At 45.0% G+C, this 6,634-nt stretch overlaps 1 pseudogene; it reads right to left on the reverse strand.

The window, feature by feature from the left end:
• Positions 1–5,772: 5,772 nt before the first annotated feature.
• On the reverse strand, positions 5,773–6,405 carry LOC130542531 (T cell receptor alpha variable 38-1-like; annotated as a pseudogene).
• Between the last annotated feature and the right edge of the window lie 229 nt (positions 6,406–6,634).

The raw sequence follows: 6,634 nt of genomic DNA on the forward strand, positions 1-6,634 counted from the left end.
AACTCACGATGCAAGGAGCCACTCATTTGCGTTAATTTTCACTTCCTATTGAATTTTGTCATCCAGTCTTAGAAAAGGCCATCTCTGTGGTCCAGCTTTATGTAAACTCTTCCTCTGCATAAAAGAAGGGGGAAGAAAGAGAAGGCAAAAGCTGTCTTGCTGTCTAGGGAATGGTAGCCTTCACTCCCCCAACCTGTTTATTATTTCCACTCGGGAAATGTAGTAAACAGTAGGCACCCGGCCACAGACACCACGTGTAACTTCAGAAAACTTATTTTTTTAAAATATTTTATTTATTTATTAGAGAGAGAGAGAATGAGCCAGTTGGGGTGGGGGGGGAAGGGCAGAGGGGGAGCAGACTCCCCACTGAATGGGGGGCCCAATGCAGGGCTTGATCCCAAGGATGCGGGGCTCGATCTCAGGGCTCTGGAATCATGACCTGAGCTGAAGGCAGATGCTTAACTGACTGAGCCACCCGGGTGCTCCCAGGAAACTTCCTACAGTACAGCCTGGTGAACTGCTGTAGATGGCCCAGCTCTTCTTCCTGTTTGTTTAGTGTTGAAATTTCTGCCATGCCTACCATTTTTTGGTCAGGGACCCATAACATTGGTAAAAACGTGATTATTTTACAATTTCTCCCTTCTCTTCCGTCTTTTTAGAAAACTCTAGATGATGGACTGTCTTTTCTCGCCATGTCAGTCCCACTGAAGCTATGAATTCACAAATAAGGCTCTCAGGAGGGAATGTTTTCTGCCTCTTGCCCCCATTCTCTGTGCACGTTGATGTTTGGGAATCCCAAGCCAGAGGCCTCTCTTGTTGTGTTTTAGATCTTTTCCTGCTCCTCTGGGCCCCACCAGTCAGAATTTTAGTACTTCTGGCCATCAGCTGGTCAGTCTCCAGCTGCCACAGCTGATCTGGCTGTTGAACTCTGAGGATTGAATAGGATAATGCATAAGCAAGAACTTTCCAGTGGGCAAATATGGGGCTGGGCAGAAGGCTGCCTTTTTCTTTTTCCTCTTTTTTTTTTTTTTTAATAGGTATTATGTCCGGATGATCCCTATTTTTGTTTTTGGGGTTTTTGCTTGTTTGAAGCAAGAACAATGATTAGGTTGGGTTGTTTAGGAAATCTGTAGAAGGTGGTGAGCAATGTCAGAGTATAGGATATTAAACAGAAAGGAAGGGCGAAGAGAATAGAAGAAGAGGTTAAAAAACAAAAAGCAGTGCCCCGTCTGGGGCATCTGAGAAGGTCTACTGTGCCCCCTCGGGATAGCAACAGTATCTGGCAACTACTGTCATTGACTTCTCTCGAGTTAGCTAGTGAGACTATATGAAAGTCAGCTGGTTAGACTATAACAAGTAAGAGCTAGGAGAAAAGTATGGGGACATCACACGCCGACTCCCGTGTTGTCATGGGGTGAATTTTACAGAGGCAGAAACTAAGGCACAGTGACAATTCACAGCCCAAGTGGGAGCAGCTGCTCCAGACGTCAAGACGCTCCCTCTTGCTTGGGTGGAGCTTGACGGAAGAACACCGAGGGTCTCAGCCCCGATCACCTCCGACATCACATGTTTAGTGTTCTCAGGACCTCGCTTCCTTATTTAAAAATACGGTGAACAAAGAACTTGTAAAATAATATTTTTTATAAGTTTTATGTGTATTTGTTATACTCATTTACAGTTTTCTTTTGTCGGAGATGACGATGGGAACTGTTTACTAGCTCCCGAGGGGTGGTCCCATTGCAGGGATGAGGCCCAGTGCACTTGGGTGCTCTCTGGGGACCATGGGTTTCCTTCGTGGCTGAGTCTCTCGAGCGGGCAGTCTGGATGTGCAGGGAGCCATGGAGCTGGGACTAACACGGGAGGAGGCTGCCAATCATCCTTGTGCTCCAAAGCCCTGTTCAACCAGAACAAAAACCAAGGCATCAGATTTATTATAGATGCTTTCCATACTATACCCATGGATCTGAAATACTATGCAAATAATTACAGTAAATATTAAAATTCTTTCCTTCTTGGATGGTCCGTTTTAGGAAGAACTTTTTTTTTTTCATTTGATGGTTAATTTTCTTAAAAAGAAAAGGTTAGGGGCGCCTGGGTGGCTCACTCATTGGGCGTCTGCCTTCGGCTCGGGGCCTGATACCAGGGTCCTGGGATCGAGCCCCACATCAGGCTCCTCCACTGGGAGCCTGCTTCTTCCTCTCCCACTCCCCCTGCTTGTGTTCCCTCTCTCACTGGCTGTCTCTCTCTCTGTCAAGTAAATAAATAAAATCTTAAAAAAAAAAAAAAAGAAAATGTTAAAGAGTGGATTAAAAAATTTATTTGTTCTTTGAGTCCCTACTCTGAAAGATAGAGACTAGTTCTTGGAAACTTCTGGGTCGTCTGGGTTCCTGATGACATAAATTCTCCCAGCTCACATCCCATCTGAAGCCACCAGATCATAAATGTAGCTTCTAGAAGCTCTTTTATGCTTTGGCCTTTGTAAGCCCATGGAGGATTTGATTCCAGAATGTGGAAATCTAACTTAGACTGTTCAGATAAAGAAGGGTTTGCTCCAGTTTTTTGGTGTGTGTGAGGGACTTAGAAGCTGGAACATGGGACAGGTTTTTGTAAAAAACTCTTGTCAAAGAATGCCAGCAGTGCCCTCTTCAGGCCAAAGAAATAATAACTGAGGCAATTCCTACGATTTACTCCTCTACCCCGAAAGAACTTGGTTTAGTCAAGAAATCTGTTCTGGAAGTAATCTGTTCATATAAATTTCAGAATTTTGTTTACACTCAATGAAGAGAACTTAATATTTAGAATGTATCTTATTCTTCTTTATCACTGCTTTTAAAAATCCTACCTTTTATCCTGTCTTACCTTTTCAAAGAAACCTTCTGGTCCTAGGTTAGAACATACTGGTTTTTCCCCTTAATATTTTGTCATGATCATATGATAATTATGAAATACATTTTAAGCATAATATTTTGCTTTACCTAACACTGACAATGTGCCTGACACTGTGCCAAGAGCACCAAAGCATGGTAAAGTATACAAGGCAAAATTCTGTCCTCATAGAGACTATATTTGGGAGAAGAAAGATTGGTACCTTGAAACAATAGCAAATGCTTTAAGAAGGTAAGTCATTAACAGTCAGATTGTTTGATTCAGATTCAATGTCTAATTGTATGACATTAGAAGAGAAGGAATTCGAGGATTCTCTGTTAGAGATGAGCCCTTGGGGGAGATAGAGCCCTGATGTGTGCTTATATAGGACTGCCATGATTTGACCAGCTTGAAATATACATAAAAGTGAGATTTTGGTGAGTGGAACAAGCAGAGAAGAAATTCAAGAGCTTGAAGTGTTTATGGGTCAATAAGGAGGGTAGATGGACTAGAATAGAGCTACGCTGGGGAAGAGTGGGAATGAGGTTTAAGAGGGTGAGCAGACACAGGGAAGAGGATAACGACACGGGAGTTAAGATTTGGTGCGTAGAGTTTTTGTGCAATGAAAAGACAGGATCACACGTCTGCAGAGGTTGGAGTTTCATGAACGTGATCTGCTTCACCATCTTTTGAAAAGATAAGGTGATATCGTCTATGTTTCCAATTAATCACTCAAGTATACCCACCTGCTGTTATTAGCAATCAGCCCAGGAAAATTTGCTTTGAACTCTCTTCTGTTCTTTCTCTATTAAATTTTCAAAGAGTATGTTAATTTTGTCTTCCCCCTAAATAGAGCCTGAAGCAAGGACTTGGGTGAAGGTAGTTTATTTAGGAAGAGATCTGAGGAAGCAGGAATGAGAAAATTGGTAGCATAAGATTGGGGCTTGATTCTGCCAGGTTCTTCTGGGAAGCATACAGGATGCCTCTCAGGGACTGTCTGCTGCAAGGCAGGAAGCTAAGGCCTGCCTGGATCCTCTCTCCCCACGGGTTGGGCCTTGCCAGCAGGGGTGGTAATTCTCCTATCCTTCCAGGCTGCACTTGCCCATGGCCAGAGTGAGCTCCTGGGGAGTCAGAGAAGGCTCTGGGGTAGGAAGTAAAAAATTACACAGTGCATGTGTCATGTTGGGTGTTATCAGCTTGAGATGAGTCTGAGTGTCCAGAAAATTATCTACATACCTATTTGATAAAATCAGTGCTGGGCATTAGGACGTGACCGTAAAGCACATGAGATTTTTGTTACAATGCTCTCTCTGCACCACTCAGATGGGTGCTTGCCCTTGTATTATTTTCACTGTGTCACTGAGTCTTCAAGGTCATGGCTGGATGAAATCCATCTAAAACACTTAATACAGGGGGTTTGCACGACATGACCTCCAGGTCCCACTTCTTTAACTGGTACCAAGGCTATAATTGAAAATCTCTTCCCTCCTCCACCACATTCTCTAGATTTCCCTGCCATTGAATAGCACTTCTGTGGACCTACGTTGCTGGCCTGATAGGGTGACCAGACCTTCATTGCGGAGGGGTCCCAGTTCTTGATCACTCTGTCCTCTTCAGGCCACAACTGCCACCTGCTGTTTTTATTGGGCATGAAATACCCACTGCAAAACACTTTGATTCCAGACATACCCCTCCTTGTCCTCACTGGGCAATAACAACCCGATGCTTCGCGATAATCAGGGTCGATTACCCCTCCTTTCTTTGCCTGCTGGACCATTGGTACAAGGAGTTCAAAGTGGCCTCTGCTGCGGCCACAGCTGCACATTCAGTGGAACTTTCCCGAATCCTCTGGTGGAGGTCTTCTTCCCTTGGGTCCTGGGACCTCTAATCCAGCAGAGCCTAGGACTGTGGGAAAGCAAAACACAAATTCTGGAAATGAGTTACAGGGCGTGATAGTAGAAGAGTTTAGACTACTTTCATTTCTTCATTTCTAAGTTTGTGTATTTTAGCTAAGGTGCCAGCACCATATATCAGTCACTGGTTTAACGAATATTATCGCTTCCAGAAATATAGCATTCCAACTGCTAAGGGTGATGCCGTTGAGCTGGCTTCCTAACTGAGCCTTTAATAGGCCATTTGATCATCCTCTAAAGTCATCTGACCAGGGTACCATGGGTCTAGGTCTTCTTTTAGGTCCATGGTAGGACCAGTGGATCCCTTCCCTGGTTATGCCTTCAATTGTCACACCCTTCGTGTTCTTCTTCTTCTTCTTCTTCTTTTTTTAAATAAGATTTTATTTATTTACTTGAAAGAAAGAGAGGGAGCACAAGCAGGATACGGAGCAGAGGGAGAAGCAGACTCCCCGCTGAGCAGGGAGCCCGATGTGCGGCCTGATGTGCGGCTTGATGCGGGGCTTGGTCCCAGCACGCCGGGATCGTGACGGGAGTCAAAGGCAGATGCTTAACTGACTGAGCCATCTAGGCGCCTCCACCCTTCACGTTCTAGAATGCATACCTTGTTCAGAGAGATCCAGTTTTGGACTTGGAAGGGCAATTAAAAGAACACACAGCAATTAGCAAAATGGAAAGTGTTAAGAATTTTGGAGGTATGAGCTCCCAGGTAAATTATAAAGATTTGCTGGACAGAGAATATGCTTAGGAAGTCTGATCTGTCACATACACCAGCCAAAGCAATGAGGGTTACTTGTGAAGGTACTTCGTAAAACAGGAAAGCACTACCCATATTTCTATTTTTGCTGTTATTTTAAAGATTATAGTTTGCAGACATCCATCTCCTTGTGTTTCTTCTATTCAGAAAGAAGGAGCTTTTATTTCAAGAGAAGTCAATGATTTCCTCTCTATGTTCCTGGTTCCCCCCCAAACCCCCACCCCACCCCCACCTCCGCACCTACACTGAGGTCTGAGGTTTCTGTAAGCCTCTCCCTGCTGCTCCTGTCACTGTGCCCTCAATGAGAGCACAGAAATACATCGCAGCATCCTCCAGCCAGGACTCCGAGATCCTGAGACTGAAGGATTTTTTTTGCTTTCTGGAAGTCCACAGAAAAGCGATCCTTCGTTGCATTCTCTTGCTTAAGAGCTTCTTGGCGAATAATGAGAATCAACTCCCCGCTGGTGGGCTGTTTGTACCAGAACAAATAATCAGTGTTACTAGTGTCATACGTGCAATGCAGGGTCACAGTCTCTGTCTCCTGCACAGACGTGTCTGGTTGAGTCTGAGTGACCTTCTGGGCCATGCTGGATGCTGTGGGAAAGAGGAGAGGGTATCTTACACCAGGCAGATAAGTCAGGCAGACTCACAAGCTGATCCCACCCCCCAACCACCTTTCCTCTTGATCCGAACCCCAGGCAGCACGTATCAGCTTTCTGCCTTTCCATCCCTGGGCTCTGCGATGCTGATGTTCCCGCGATAGGATGCTCTCCTTCCCAGGACTGTTAGATCACACCATACACGAAGGCCCGCACCTTCCTTACCAAGACAGGTGGACAGCACGACTGCCCACAGCAGGCTGACGAGCGGCATGCTGACAGCTCTCGCCTGCGGGGTGAAGAAGCTTCTCGAGCTCCGATCTGGGCTCTCCCCTGCGCTTCAGAGCAGGAAATGATCTGGCAGGTGGGTGGCTGATTTTATCTCACAAAGGAAATTTTGCCTAATACGTCTAGGTATTTCAAGTGAAAATGTAAAATGTTTTCTGAGTTCTATTCTGGGATGAAAATAAAGGAGAAGGGAGCTGGCAAATTTATTTCTGATG

Source organism: Ursus arctos, unplaced genomic scaffold (genome assembly GCF_023065955.2).
Source record: "Ursus arctos isolate Adak ecotype North America unplaced genomic scaffold, UrsArc2.0 scaffold_37, whole genome shotgun sequence".
NCBI classification, from domain to species: Eukaryota; Metazoa; Chordata; class Mammalia; order Carnivora; family Ursidae; genus Ursus; species Ursus arctos.